The sequence below is a fragment of the Ips typographus genome, linkage group LG14 (assembly GCF_016097725.1).
Source record: "Ips typographus isolate SLU linkage group LG14, UJ_Ityp_2.0, whole genome shotgun sequence".
NCBI classification, from domain to species: domain Eukaryota; kingdom Metazoa; phylum Arthropoda; class Insecta; order Coleoptera; family Curculionidae; genus Ips; species Ips typographus.
In genome coordinates, this window is record NC_138435.1 from 3,772,361 (window position 1) to 3,788,249 (window position 15,889).

The following is a 15,889-nucleotide window of genomic DNA, read 5'->3' on the forward strand; positions in this document are numbered from 1 at the left end:
GACCTTTCAAACTGTGTTTCTGGCAGTTAAAATTTTGATAACTTTTCTCTTTGATTTTACCTGATATTTTAACGTTTTTTCATGTCATTAGATAGGAAATTTAATGAGGATTCCAAAAATGGGCTCAAAAGAGTCATTTTGTTACTTTAAGTGGGTCTGACAGGCGGTTTAGTCCCTGACTGTCTTTTCAAACTGTGTTTCTGGCAGTTAAAATTTTGACACAACTTTTCTCCTTGATTTTATCTGATTTTGAAATGTTTTTTTATGTCATTAGATAGTAAATTTAATGAGGATTCCAAAACTGTACTTAAAGCAGTCATTATCTTACTGAAAGTGGGCTTTACAGGCGGTTTTGTCCCTGACTGACCTTTCAAACTTTGTTTCTGGCAGTTCAAAGTTTTACACCACTTTTCTACCTGACTTTACATGATTTTGAAATGTTTTTTTCTGTCATTAGATAGTAAATTTAATAAGGATTCCAAAAATGTGCTTAAAACTGTCATTTTTTAATAGTTTTATGAAATTTAATGCGCTAATTAAAGCTCTATTCCGATTGAAGATGTTTTAAAAAATATTTATTTTCGAAATAAGGCACTTATAACTAATGAGCAATACTTAAACAGCAACAAACGGTTAGCTTGGCTTTGACATAAGTAATGATAATAGTACGAACGCAACAAATGGTTTTAAAGAACTATTCTGCTTACTGCAGCAGTTTTCTAGCTTACTCTAGTGTAGTACGTGGGTTTAGGGACATTTCTCCTCCACCCTTAGATTTTTCAACGTCCTCGTTGAGAAGTTTTTGTAACGTTTTAATAGGAATATACTTCAAGTATTTTTGTTTTTTCCATTGATAGATTACGATACCTATAATACAAATAATCAATATGAATACAATAATAAAAATACTAGTTGTTATAATGTTTGATTGTGACTGTGCAAAGTCTTCAAATTTGATAGGTTCTAAGAGATCTTCTTCAATTAGGCCTGGATCATTTAAATGTTTTACTTTAAAATTCAACGTATAGTTTGTTATTTCAAAATTCAAAGATTCGACTAACGTTGCCGTTATATTATTACTAGCCAAGGCATATCGATATTGATTAAAAATTACATCACATTGACTTCCGACAATATTACAGCCCTTTAGGTGTTTTTTCTCAAATTTGAAACAGTTTTCATAGATTACTTCACTTGATTTAGTACATATTAATAATGCCTTATGATAAGTTAAAGAATGTACCTTATAGTTATTTGCTATGTTTGCGTAATAACAATTCTTCCTTAAAATACAACTATTTTCTAAGGGTTCCGCACAAATCCACTTCGCGTTGATTTCCTCGCACTTTTTGAACCATAACTCGCCACAATAAAACTTACTAGGACTTACAAGGATTTTAGATTGATTATTTGGGATTGGGTAGACGAATTTTAAGTCACAAAAACTTTGTTCGAACACCGGTATTTTAATCGCTAGAATGACCATATCATTAAGTATTAAAGCTCCAGTTTTACAAATTAATGTTAACTCAGTCATGTGACTTATTGACCATAGGACTTTCTTTGGGTAGTGATATAGCAAGTATTGCCAGATTTCACTAATTTCTAATGGAGAAAGAATTTCTAGGTCTAATGTCTCCAGATGAGCAAAAGAAAGCACTCTTATAAGTTTTTCCAATAAGTCATTTACGTGATGAATTTGTATGTATAAATCTTGTATTGACAGCGTGAGCATCAATTGATTATTGATTTGCAATATTTGTTTTTGAATCATATCAGAATTATCATTAATGCTTTTCAAAGTGTCTCTGAATTTTGACATTACATGGCCAGCAATTGAGCTGAGTTCATTGATTTTATGCATTGAATTCAGCTGATTTCTTTTAAGAACCTCAAAATTTTGAGTTATAGTTTGCAAATCGTTATCGTCTAGATTTCCGGTAACAAACTTAATACCTGCTCCAAGAAAATTGAATAATCCTCGTTTAGTGCGGGTTTCCTTATGTAACTTTAATTTGTCATATGTGTCAAAGGTTCTATTGAGCAGTTTACATGTGTGCAAATATAGTGTTTCAATGGTGTTATTTGTATGTTCGTCCACTAGAGGCTTAATAATTATTATGTTAGTAAGAAGCTGTGATAAAATATTTCCTATATTAGTAATATTAAAAGGGATATAAGTTGTATGATAATGATTAATTATTTGCGTACGAGCAATATCTTCTTCATAGAATCCGTTGTTTGCCAGTTCATGTATTTGAAGGGCCTGGACCGGAAGAGTCAGAATCAGGAGGATCGGGATCAATATCCTGTGGAACAACAGATTTTTTCCTAAGTCTCTTGATTTTTCTAACGTGAGTATTAATAGTTTTCTTTTTCGATTGCCCAGAAATTTTGTTTCCTGACGCATGAGTTACGTTTGTAGGAATATACTGGGGATTCATTTTATTTCGTAAGGGGTTTTTTCGATAAACAGTGTCACCAGTTTGAATTACAGGGGGTTGTTCGACATTTTTATTTTGTTTCTGTGTATTTTCAGATTGTTTCTTGTATGTAGTTTTATATACATGCTCATGGAACGGTAAAACTTCCTGTTTTCGTTTTTCATTGTATTGTTCGTAAAGGGTTAAATCAGGATCGAACTCTGGTTCATTTATGTACGGACCATATAGGAGGGAAAACGGTGAATGACCAGTAGTCGAATGAATACTTTGGTTATAAATAAGAACCGCAGAAATCATTAAATTTTGGGGAGTCTCATCAGGATTCTTAATTTTCATGACACGTAACTTTTCTAATAGCGTGGAGTGTAGTCTCTCTACTGGGCTATTTGACGAGGAATTTCCAGGAGTTGTATAATGTACTTCGATATTAAAAAGTTGACAAAACTCTTGAAAAACATGATTTTGAAATTCTTTTCCTCTATCAGCAACAATTCTTTGTGGAGTGTTGTGATGTGAAAAGTAGTGTCGTAATTTACTTAAGACAGTGATAGAATTTTTATCTTGATTAAAATATGCTTGTGCGTATTTTGAAAATGAATCGATAATAGTTAAAAACTGACAATTAGAAAATTGGAATATATCGATATGTAATGTCTTAAAGGGTCTTTCAGCTAGTAAGGGTCCTTCGTAGGCAATTCTGTAAGGGTGACGTTCATACTTACTTTGCAAACAGATTTCACATCGATTTATGTAGGTAGTGATTTGATCTCGTAATTTCGGCCAATAGTACTTTTGTTTTAAATGGTTATAAGTTTCGTTTATTCCATTATGATTTTTCTGATGGTAAGAACTAATGAGATCAGCTTGATCTTCTGTATTGGTCACATCTATTAGGTTAATGTTTGAGAATACAAGTTTGGCTGTTGTGTTTAAATTTGCAGCAACTAATCGCTGAAATTCTAGTTTTAATTCAGGCTCTTTTATACAAATTGTAAACACTACATCAGGCTTAATTATTTCTTTAAAAATTTTAGAAATTTGTTCTTGACTATTTTCTTTCTTAATCTGAACTAAATGGTGATTTTTGTTAAATCGTTTGGAAAAAGTATGTTTGAATTCATCTCCATATCTGATAATCAATCGATTGGAGGCGTAATTCACTGGTAATTCAGAAATAGGTAGACCTTTAGCATCAGGGTCATTGTTAGAGTGAACTGTGGTGTCAGAAATATTATCTGGGTTAATGTTTACTGGCGTATTCTTATCGCTACTAAGATAACGCTGATTAACACAGTAGTCCGCTAGATCAAATTCCTGCAGGTTTGCAACTGTATCGTCAGCATTTGCGATATGAGATTGCGTTTCTGTATTATCGTTTTGTTTTTTCGTTTCACTGACATTGAGGTCAATTCTAGATAACGCATCAGCAACTACGTTTTCTTTTCCTTTTTTATATTTTATTTCAAAATTAAACTCCTCTAATTTTAATTTCCATCTTACTAAACGTGAGTTTGGTTCCTTGATTTTTGATAACCATACAAGTGGATTATGATCAGTTTCGATAATAAATTTGGTTCCATAAAGATAACATCTAAAATGTTTTGTGGAATCTAAAATAGACAATAATTCTTTCTCGATAGTTGAGTAGTTCTTTTCTGCAGAGTTTAAAGTTCTCGAGTAAAATGCGATAGGATGATCATTTTGAGATAAGACCGATCCAATTGCAATATTTGAAGCATCTGTTGTTAATTTAAATGGTTTCGTAAAATCGGGATATTGAAGTATTGGAGAGTTTGTTATTAATTCCTTGCATTTTTGAAAAGCTTCACAATATTCTTGGTTTCCAATGTTTTTCTCACATCCTTTTCTTAAACATTTAGTTAAAGGAAAAGTTATTTTAGAAAAATTACGAATAAAGCGTCTGTAATATCCTACTAAACCTAGAAAGGCTTTTATTTCCTTTTGGGTTTTAGGTATGGGATATCTTTGAATAGCTTCAATCTTTTGCGGATTTGGTTTAATACCGTCAGGTGTAATTATATGACCTAAAAATGATACTTCTTTGTTTAAAAACTCTGATTTATCTAATTGTATTTTTAAGTTTACTTCTCTCAATTTTTTAAATATGATTCTAATGTGGTCTAGATGTTCTGGCAGTGATTTTGAAAATATCACTACATCGTCCATATAGACAAAACAAAACTTATACAAGTAGTCCCTTAATATTTCGTCCATCATACGTTGAAATGTAGCAGGCGCGTTTTTTAGACCAAAGGGCATACGCAAATACTCAAAGTGTCCATTGTTTACTGAAAATGCGGTTTTTTCGATGGATGAAGAATCCATTTCTATTTGATGGAAACCTTGGGCTAAATCGAGTGTTGTAAAATACATACACTTTCCTAAATTGTCCAAGATTTCTTCGATTCTTGGTAAAGGGTATTTTTCTTCAATGGTCACATCATTCAATTTTCGATAGTCAATAACCATGCGAAATTTTGGTTTACCAGAAGCGTCTGCTTTTTTTGGTACTATCCAAACAGGTGCTGAATAAGGAGAAATGGATGGTCTAATTATTTTATTGTCCAATAACTTTTGAATTTGAAGTTTTATCTCTTTATTCATGTTTGGAGGGTGCCTAAACGATTTTACGTAGACTGGCCTATCATCACTAGTCCGAATAAAATGTTTAGTTTGACTGGTAAAAGTTAAGTCACTGTTCTCACGATACATTATGTCTTTGAATTCATGACAGATTGGGAGGATTTTTGATCTTTCAAATGGTGTTAAGTGATCTAATCGAAGTTGAAGTTCAGGGTTAAATTGGGTTTCTTTGTTAAAAGGTGGATCAATTAATTCGAATTGATCTTGAGGTATTACTTTAATTCTTTGATGAAAATTTATTTGTAACTCAGGTTTCGGATTGGGAATTTTACAAAGTCCATTTTTTACTTGAACTAATGAGTCTGGGATGACATGTTCTTGTATCTTAAATGATGGTAAAATAGCCGTACCTTGTTCAAAGTTTACAGGTATTATTAAAAAATTATTATTTTCATTCTGGATAGGTTTAGTTAAAGGCTTGTTGTAAGCAAGAGAAAATGGTATTATGATGTCTTCTAAAGTTAAGGTTTTTTCCTCATAATTCAACAAAGCGTTCAACATTCTCAAATCTTTTGTACCGATAAGAGCATCAAAATTGTCATGCCAATTTAGCACACGCATTTTGAAAGAGTACTGAATGCCAAGTTCTTCTAGTAATTTTAGACTGAGATTTTTGTCTTCTTTGTAATTTTGCTTACAGGCAATTACTTCAAATGGCTCAATAAACACATTATTTGGAAAAAGTTTTGCAATTTTGGGTGAAATAATAGAGTCAGAGGCTCCAGAATCTATTAAAATCGTAACTTGTTTATTTGGAAGGTAAAAGTAGGGTAATTCAATTGTTTGTGCAACATTATTTAAGTTAATTCCTTGTCGGAGGCTACATCCTGAAAATTTTCTGGTTCTTGAAAATTTTGATTTTGACAATCAATTATTTCTTCAAATTCTGTGTTAGGATCTTGAATATACTCGTCATTCGGCATTTGAGGGTAGTTATCAAAACAACAATTATTAGGCGTATTATTGTCATAATAAACTTGGTCTTCAAATTGAGGATTTGCTTCAAGATTAGTTAACTCTTGTGATATGAAATTTCTTTGTCCCGAAGGTTGGAAATTATTATATCTTTGAGGTTGTCTTTGTTGGAATAATCGGGATGGTCCTGCTGTGGATGTTGACATAGGAGTAGGTGTATCAAATTTTGGTTTGAATTGGGGTTGTCTCCCAAATACTTGTGAATTAGTCGGGTAGTGTCTATTAACATTGGGTCTTGATTGAATGTTAATTGGTTGACTAGGAAATTGTTTTGGTTGTGTAAACTGATTTCCTGGTGTAAATGGATTGAATAGGGGTTTGTGTACTGGTCGTGTATGTCTATTTTGTGTATTGGTGTTAAATTGTTGGTTTTGATTTTGTTGATGGCGTTGATGGTGTACAGTATTAATTTGTGTAAAATTAACTTGAGATTCAATCATGTTGTAATTAATTACATGTTGAAAAGCAGCATCTAACGAGTTAGGCCTTTGAATCATAAGCATTGTCTTTAATGTTTGCGGTGAATTTGCTGTAAGAATAAGAACTGCAGTATTTTCTACTTGTGAAAGTAGGGTTAATTTAGAAGCTTGATCTAAAACTTCACACTGAATTTTGGCTATAATTCTCTGTACAAAGGTCTTAATTCTTTCTACAAATTGCAACAATGATTCATATTTATTGATTTTAATATATTGGAGTTCTTGCAATAAAATTTGATATGTTACAGGATCTCCAAACTTTTGACGTAGACCAGTTTTAATGGCATTCCAATTATTTAAATCAGGACGTGAAAGGCAAAAATTCCTTGCATCCTCAACCAACTTAGACTTAATTGCGGCTGTCACTAACTGTTTCTGTTCATTTGTCCCATTATAATAAGTAGCAAAAAATTCATCTACTGACAAAATGAAACTTTCTAAATGCTCTTGTTTCCCAGAGAAGGTAGGTAAGAGAGTAGTGTGGAAACGAATATTTTCCATTTTTATCTTATTACTATTACTTTGTAAAGGTGCACTTAAAGTATTTATGTTTAAATTATCAATTAATTCAACGAGTTCTTCTTGCTCGTGTGTAACAACTTTATCTAAATTACACTCTTCGTCGAGTTGATCAGTTTCACTATCTGAACTTTCAGAATCAAAAATTTGTCCTAACCTTAAGGAAGCCCTATGTTCAAATAAAACCTTTTTCAACCTATTAGACATGTAACAAAAATGGTCATTTCAACGACTTACACAATCGTAGAACCCATGGGAACCGCTTTGTCACTATCTGGTGGAAAATCCCTGTATCTCCAGCACTGACATGCAGAGGCGTGCGATGATTCTCTCAGGAACCCTTCACTGACGTGATGCGACACTTCCAGGTGATCTCAGGTTGCTATCTTCTTTTCGGAAATCGGCTCGGTTCGATGTGTGGCAGATAGCGCGATAAAGATTTTGAAAAATCACTTCCCGGCAACGAAAACTCGATAAAGACGGAAACTCGCACTATCCTACCGGCTGCGCCAATTAAAGCTCTATTCCGATCGAAGATGTTTTAAAAAATATTTATTTTCGAAATAAGGCACTTATAACTAATGAGCAATACTTAAACAGCAACAAACGGTTAGCTTGGCTTTGACATAAGTAATGATAATAGTACGAACGCAACAAATGGTTTTAAAGAACTATTCTGCTTACTGCAGCAGTTTTCTAGCTTACTCTAGTGTAGTACGTGGGTTTAGGGACATTTCTCGCGATTTTATCCCTGACTGTCCTTTCAAACAGTGTTTCTGGCAGTTCAAACTTTGACACCGCCTTTCTTCCTGACTGTACCTCTTTTTGTAGCGTTTTTAATGTCATTGGATAAGAAATTTAGTGAGGATTCCAAAAATGTGCTTAAAACACTCATTTTCCCACTCTAAGTGGGTTTTAAACGCGATTTTCTCCCTGTCTGTCCTTCCAAACAGTGTTTCTGGCAGTTTAAATTTTGACACCGCTTTTTTTCCTGCCTGTACCTCTTTTTGTAGCGTTTTTAATGTCATTGGATAAGAAATTTAGTGAGGATTCCAAAAATGTGCTTAAAACACCAATTTTCCCACTACAAGTGGGTTTTACACGCGATTTTGTTCCTGACTGTCCTTTCAAACTGTGTTTCTGGCAGTTCAAATTTTGACACCGCTTTTCTTCCTGACTGTACCAAATTGTGTAGCGTTTTTAATGTCATTGGAGAGGAAATTTAATGAGGATTCCAAAAATGTGCTTAAAACACTCATTTTCCCACTCCAAGTGGGTTTTACACGCGATTTAGTCCCTGACTGTCCTTTCAAACTGTGTTTCTGGCAGTTCAAATTGTGACACCGCTTTTCTTCCTGTCTGCTACCAAATGTGTAGCGTTTTTTTTAGGTTATTGGATAGGAAATTTAGTGAGGATTCCAAAAATGTGCTTTTAAAACAGTAATTTTCTCACTACAAGTGCGTTTTACAGGCGATTTTGTTCCTGACTGTCCTTTCAAACAGTGTTTCTGGCAGTACAAATTTTGACACCGCTTTTCTTTCTGACTGTACCTCTATTTGTAGTGTTTTTAATGTCATTCGATAGGTAATTTAGTGAGGATTCCAAAAATGTGCTTAAAACACTCATTTTCCCACTCCAAGTGGGTTTTACACGCGATTTAGTCCCTGACTGTCCTTCCAAACAGTCTTTTTGGCAGTTCAAATTTTGACACCGCTTTCCTTTCTGACTGTACCAAATTGTGTAGCGTTTTTAATGTCATTGGATAAGAAATTTAGTGACGATTCCAAAAATGTGCTTAAAAGACCAATTTTCCCACTACAAGTGGGTTTTACACGCGATTTTGTCCCTGACTGTCCTTTCAAACTGTGTTTCTGGCAGTTCAAATTTTGACACCGCTTTTCTACCTGACTGTACCAAATTCTGTAGTGTTTTTAATGTCATTGGATAGGAAATTTAGTGAGGATTCCAAAAATGTGCTTAAAACAGTAATTTTCTTACTCCAAGTGGGTTTACACGCGATTTTGTCCCTGACTGTCCTTTCAAACTGTGTTTCTGGCAGTTCAAATTGTGACACCGCTTTTCTTCCTGTCTGTACCAAATTGTGTAGCGTTTTTTTTAGGTTATTGGATAGGAAATTTAGTGAGGGTTCCAAAAATGTGCTTAAAACAGTAATTTTCTCACTACAAGTGCGTTTTACAGGCGATTTTGTTCCTGACTGTCCTTTCAAACAGTGTTTCTGGCAGTACAAATTTTGACACCGCTTTTCTTTCTGACTGTACCTCTATTTGTAGTGTTTTTAATGTCATTCGATAGGTAATTTAGTGAGGATTCCAAAAATGTGCTTAAAACACTCATTTTCCCACTCCAAGTGGGTTTTACACGCGATTTAGTCCCTGACTGTCCTTTCAAACAGTGTTTCTGGCAGTTCAAATTTTGACACCGCTTTTCTTTCTGACTGTACCTCTATTTGTAGTGTTTTTAATGTCATTCGATAGGTAATTTAGTGAGGATTCCAAAAATGTGCTTAAAACACTCATTTTCCCACTCCAAGTGGGTTTTACACGCGATTTTCTCCCTGACTGTCCATTCAAACTCTGTTTCTGGCAGTTCAAATTTTGACACCGCTTTTCATCCTGATTGTACCTCTTTTTGTAGCGTTTTTAATGTCATTGGATAAGAAATTTAGTGAGGATTCCAAAAATGTGCCTCAAACACCAATTTTCCCACTACAAGTGGGTTTTACACGCGATTTTGTCCCTGACTGTCCTTTCAAACTGTGTTTCTGGCAGTTCAAATTTTGACACCGCTTTTCTACCTGACTGTACCAAATTCTGTAGTGTTTTTAATGTCATTGGATAGGAAATTTAGTGAGGATTCCAAAAATGTGCTTAAAACAGTAATTTTCTTACTCCAAGTGGGTTTTACACGCGATTTTGTCCCTGACTGTCCTTTCAAACTGTGTTTTGGCAGTTCAAACTTTGACACCGCTTTTCTTCCTGACTGTACCTCTTTTTGTAGCGTTTTTAATGTCATTAGATAAGAAATTTAGTGAAGATTTCAAAAATGTGCTTAAAACACTCATTTTCCCACTCCAAGTGGGTTTTACACGCGATTTTGTTCCTGACTGTCCTTTCAAACTGTGTTTCTGGCAGTTCAAACTTTGACACCGCTTTTCATCCTGATTGTACCAAATTGTGTAGTGTTTTTTAGGTTATTGGATAGGAAATTTGATGAGGATTCCAAAAATGTGCTTAAAACACTCATTTTTCCACTCCAAATGGGTTTTACACGCGACTTTGTCCCTGACTGTCCTTTCAAACAGTGTTTCTGCCAGTTTAAACTTTGACACCGCTTTTCTTCCTGACTGTACCAAATAGTGTAGTGTTTTTTTAGGTTATTGGATAGGTAATTTAGTGAGGATTCCAGAAATGTGCTTAAAACACCAATTTTCCCACTACAAGTGGGTTTTACACGCGATTTTGTCCCTGACTGTCTTTTCAAACAGTGTTTCTGGCAGTTCAAATTTTGACACCGCTTTTCTTTCCGACTGTACCTCTATTTGTAGTGTCTTTGATGTCATTCGATAGGAAATTTAGTGAGGATTCCAAAAATGTGCTTAAAACACTCATTTTACCACTCTAAGTGGGTTTTACACGCGATTTTCTCCCTGGCTGTCCTTTCAAACTGTGTTTTGGCAGTTCAAACTTTGACACCGCTTTTCATCCTGATTGTACCTCTTTTTGTAGCGTTTTTAATGTCATTGGATAAGAAATTTAGTGAGGATTCCGAAAATGTGCTTGAAAGACCAATTTTCCCACTACAAGTGGGTTTTACACGCGATTTTGTCCCTGACTGTCCTTTCAAACTGTGTTTCTGGCAGTTAAAATTTTGACACCGCTTTTCATCCTGACTGTACCCCTTTTTGTAGCGTTTTTAATGTCATTGGATAGAAAATTTAGTGAGAATTCTAAAAATGTGCTTAAAACACCAATTTCCCACTACAAGTGGGTTTTACACGCGATTTTGTCCCTGACTGTCCTTCCAAACAGTCTTTTTGGCAGTTCAAATTTTGACACCGCTTTCCTTTCTGACTGTACCAAATTGTGTAGCGTTTTTAATGTCATTGGATAAGAAATTTAGTGAGGATTCCAAAAATGTGCTTGAAAGACCAATTTTCCCACTACAAGTGGGTTTTACACGCGATTTTGTCCCTGACTGTCCTTTCAAACTGTGTTTCTGGCAGTTCAAACTTTGACACCTGTTTTCTCTCTGACTGTACTCAATTTTTGTAGTGTTTTTAATGTCATTGGAAAGAAAATTTAGTTAAGATCCGAGAAATGTGCTTAAAACACTCATTTTCCCACTCCAAGTGGGTTTTACACGCGATTTAGAACCTGACTGTCCTTTCAAACAGTGTTTCTGGCCGTTCAAATTTTGACACCGCTTTTCTTAATGACTGTACCAAATTGAGTAGTGTTTTTTTGGTTATTGGAGAGGAAATCTAATGAGGATTCCAAAAATGTGCTTAAAACACTCATTTTCCCACTCCAAGTGGGTTTTACACGCGATTTAGTTCCTGACTGTCCTTTCAAACAGTGTTTCTGGCCGTTCAAATTTTGACACCGCTTTTCTTAATGACTGTACCAAATTGAGTAGTGTTTTTTTGGTTATTGGAGAGGAAATCTAATGAGGATTCCAAAAATGTGCTTAAAACACTCATTTTCCCACTCTAAGTGGGTTTTACACGCGATTTTCTCCCTGACTGTCCTTTCAAACTGTGTTTTGGCAGTTCAAACTTTGACACCGCTTTTCATCCTGTATGTACCTCTTTTTGTAGCGTTTTTAATGTCATTGGATAAGAAATGTAGTGAGGATTCCAAAAATGTGCTTAAAACACTCATTTTCCCACTCCAAGTGGGTTTTACACGCGATTTTGTCCCTGACTGTCCTTTCAAACAGTGTTTCTGGCTGTTCAAATTTTGACACCGCTTTTCTTAATGACTGTACCAAATTGAGTAGTGTTTTTTTGGTTATTGGAGAGGAAATCTAATGCGGATTCCAAAAATGTGCTTAAAACACTAATTTTTCCACTCCAAGTGGGTTTTACACGCGATTTTGTACCTGTCTGTCCTTCCAAACAGTCTTTTTGGCAGTTCAAATTTTGACACCGCTTTCCTTCCTGACTGTACCAAATTGTGTAGCGTTTTTAATGTCATTGGATAAGAAATTTAGTGAGGATTCCAAAAATGTGCTTAAAACACTCATTTTTCCACTCCAAGTGGGGTTTACACGCGATTTTCTCCCTGACTGTTCTTTCAAACTGTGTTTTTGGCAGTTCAAACTTTGACACCGCTTTTTATCCTGATTGTACCAAATTGTGTAGCGTTTTTAATGTCATTGGATTAGAAATTTAGTGAGAATTCCAAAAATGTGCTTAAAACACTCATTTTCCCACTCCAAGTGGGTTTTACACGCGATTTTCTCCCTGACTGTCCTTCCAAACAGTGTTTCTGGCAGTTCAAACTTTGACACGCTTTTCTTCCTGACTGTACCTCTTTTTGTAGCGTTTTTAATGTCATTCGATAGGAAATTTAGTGAGGATTCCGAAAATGTGCTTAAAACACTCATTTTACCACTCTAAGTGGGTTTTACACGCGATTTTCTCCCTGACTGTCCTTTCAAACTGTGTTTTGGCAGTTCAAACTTTGACACCGCTTTTCATCCTGATTGTACCTCTTTTTGTAGCGTTTTTAATGTCATTGGATAAGAAATTTAGTGAGGATTCCGAAAATGTGCTTAAAACACTCATTTTCCCACTCCAAGTGGGTTTTACACGCGATTTTCTCCCTGACTGTCCTTTCAAACTGTGTTTCTGGCAGTTCAAATTTTGACACCGCTTTTCTTTCTGACTGTACCTCTATTTGTAGTGTTTTTAATGTCATTCGATAGGAAATTTAGTGAGGATTCCAAAAATGTGCTTAAAACCGTCATTTTCCCACTCGAAGTGGGTTTTACACGCGATTTTGTCTCTGACTGTCCTTTCAAACTGTGTTTCTGGCAGCTCAAATTTTGACACCGCTTTTCTTCCTGACTGTGCCAAATTGAGCAGTGTTTTTTAGGTTATTGGAGAGGAAATTTAAAGAGGATTCCAAAAATGTGCTTAAAACACTCATTTTCCCACTCCAAGTGAGTTTTACACGCGATTTTGTCCCTGTCTCTCCTTCCAAACAGTGTTTCTGGCAGTTCAAACTTTGACACCGCTTTTCTTCCTGATTGTACCTCTGTTTGTAGCGTTTTTAATGTCATTGGACAAGAAATTTAGTGAGGATTTCAAAAATGTGCTTAGAACACTCATTTCCTCAGTCCAAGTGGGTTTTACACGCGATTTTCTCCCTGACTGTCCTTTCAAACTGTGTTGCTGGCAGTTCAAATTTTGACACCGCTTTTCTTCCTGACTGTACCAAATTGTGTAGCGTTTTTAATGTGATTGGATAAGAATTTAGTGAGGATTCCAAAAATGTGCGTAAAACACCAATTTTCCCACTACAAGTGGGTTTTATACCCGATTTTGTCCCTGACTGTCCTTTCAAACTGTGTTTCTGGCAGTTCAAATTTTGACACCGCTTTTCTTCCTGACTGTATCTCTTTTTGTAGCGTTTTTAATGTCATTGGATAAGAAATTTAGTGATGATTTCAAAAATGTGCTTAAAACACTCATTTTCCCACTCCAAGTGGGTTTTACACGCGATTTTCTCCCTGACTGTCCTTCCAAACAGTGTTTCTGGCAGTTCAAATTTTGACACCGCTTTTCTTCCTGACTGTGCCAAATTGAGCAGTGTTTTTTAGGTTATTGGAGAGGAAATTTAAAGAGGATTCCAAAAATGTGCTTAAAACACTCATTTTCCCACTCCAAGTGAGTTTTACACGCGATTTTGTCCCTGTCTCTCCTTCCAAACAGTGTTTCTGGCAGTTCAAACTTTGACACCGCTTTTTATCCTGATTGTACCTCTTTTTGTAGCGTTTTTAATGTCATTGGATTAGAAATTTAGTGAGAATTCCAAAAATGTGCTTAAAACCGTCATTTTCCCACTCCAAGTGAGTTTTACACGCGATTTTGTCCCTGTCTGTCCTTCCAAACAGTGTTTCTGGCAGTTCAAACTTTGACACCGCTTTTCTTCCTGTCTGTACCTCTTTTTGTAGCGTTTTTAATGTCATTGAATAAGAAATTTAGTGAGGATTCCAAAGATGTGCTTAAACCTTAATTTTCCCACTCCAAGTGGGTTTTACAGGCGATTTTCTCCCTGACTGTCCTTTCAAACAGTGTTTCTGGCAGTTCAAACTTTGACACCGCCTTTCTTCCTGACTGTACCTCTTTTTGTAGCGTTTTTAATGTCATTGGATAAGAAATTTAGTGAGGATTCCAAAAATGTGCTTAAAACACTCATTTTCCCACTCCAAGTGGGTTTTACACGCGATTTTGTTCCTGACTGTCCTTTCAAACTGTGTTTCTGGCAGTTCAAACTTTGACACCGCTTTTCATCCTGATTGTACCAAATTGTGTAGTGTTTTTTAGGTTATTGGATAGGAAATTTGATGAGGATTCCAAAAATGTGCTTAAAACACTCATTTTTCCACTACAAATGGGTTTTACACGCGACTTTGTCTCTGACTGTCCTTTCAAACAGTGTTTCTGCCAGTTTAAACTTTGACACCGCTTTTCTTCCTGACTGTACCAAATTGTGTAGTGTTTTTTTTAGGTTATTGGATAGGTAATTTAGTGAGGATTCCAGAAATGTGCTTAAAACACCAATTTTCCCACTACAAGTGGGTTTTACACGCGATTTTGTCCCTGACTGTCCTTTCAAACAGTGTTTCTGGCAGTTCAAATTTTGACACCGCTTTTCTTAATGACTGTACCAAATTGAGTAGTGTTTTTTTTGGTTATTGGAGAGGAAATCTAATGAGGATTCCAAACATGTGCTTAAAACACTAATTTTCCCACTCCAAGTGGGTTTTACACGCGATTTTGTACCTGTCTGTCCTTCCAAACAGTCTTTTTGGCAGTTCAAATTTTGACTCCGCTTCCCTTTCTGACTGTACCAAATTGTGTAGCGTTTTTAATGTCATTGGATAAGAAATTTAGTGACGATTCCAAAAATGTGCTTAAAACACCAATTTTCCCACTACAAGTGGGTTTTACACGCGATTTTGTCCCTGACTGTCCTTTGTTACGTACGAAATAGAGTTTTCGTCCGTTAACTCGTTTGATTTGTGTTTTTAATGTACATGGGCCTAGTTACACTAGTAGACCGATTCCGATCGCTTAAATCCTCCAATTGCACTTTGTGCATAATTTGTTGTAAATGTGGGTGCGTGACCTTATAAGTTATCAGGTGCCGTAGTCACGTGATTGGTTTCGATTTTTGTCGGGGAAGCGTCGGTTTGTGGTCGTGTTTCTTTGTGTCAGGTGCCATGTGCCTATTTAATCACCCCACTTTGTGATATCGGTCTCTTTACCACTACAGCACTCGAACTGCCGACATCTGATCCTTTTTTTCTGAGCCGTGTGGCGTGTGTGTGAATTTGATTTTTAATCCGTGATCATCTGGCCGAATTACAGCATTGTGTTCGGCCCAACCGGAGATTCAGGGACTTTTCCAACCGGATATTCGGAGATTTTTCCAACCGGAGATTTAAAGACACTTTCCAACCGGAAATCTAAGGGCTTTTTGACCGGAAATCTGAGGGTTTTCTGACCAGAGTTCCAGAGATTTTTCCGACCGGAGAACATTTCAATCGGGGATTGA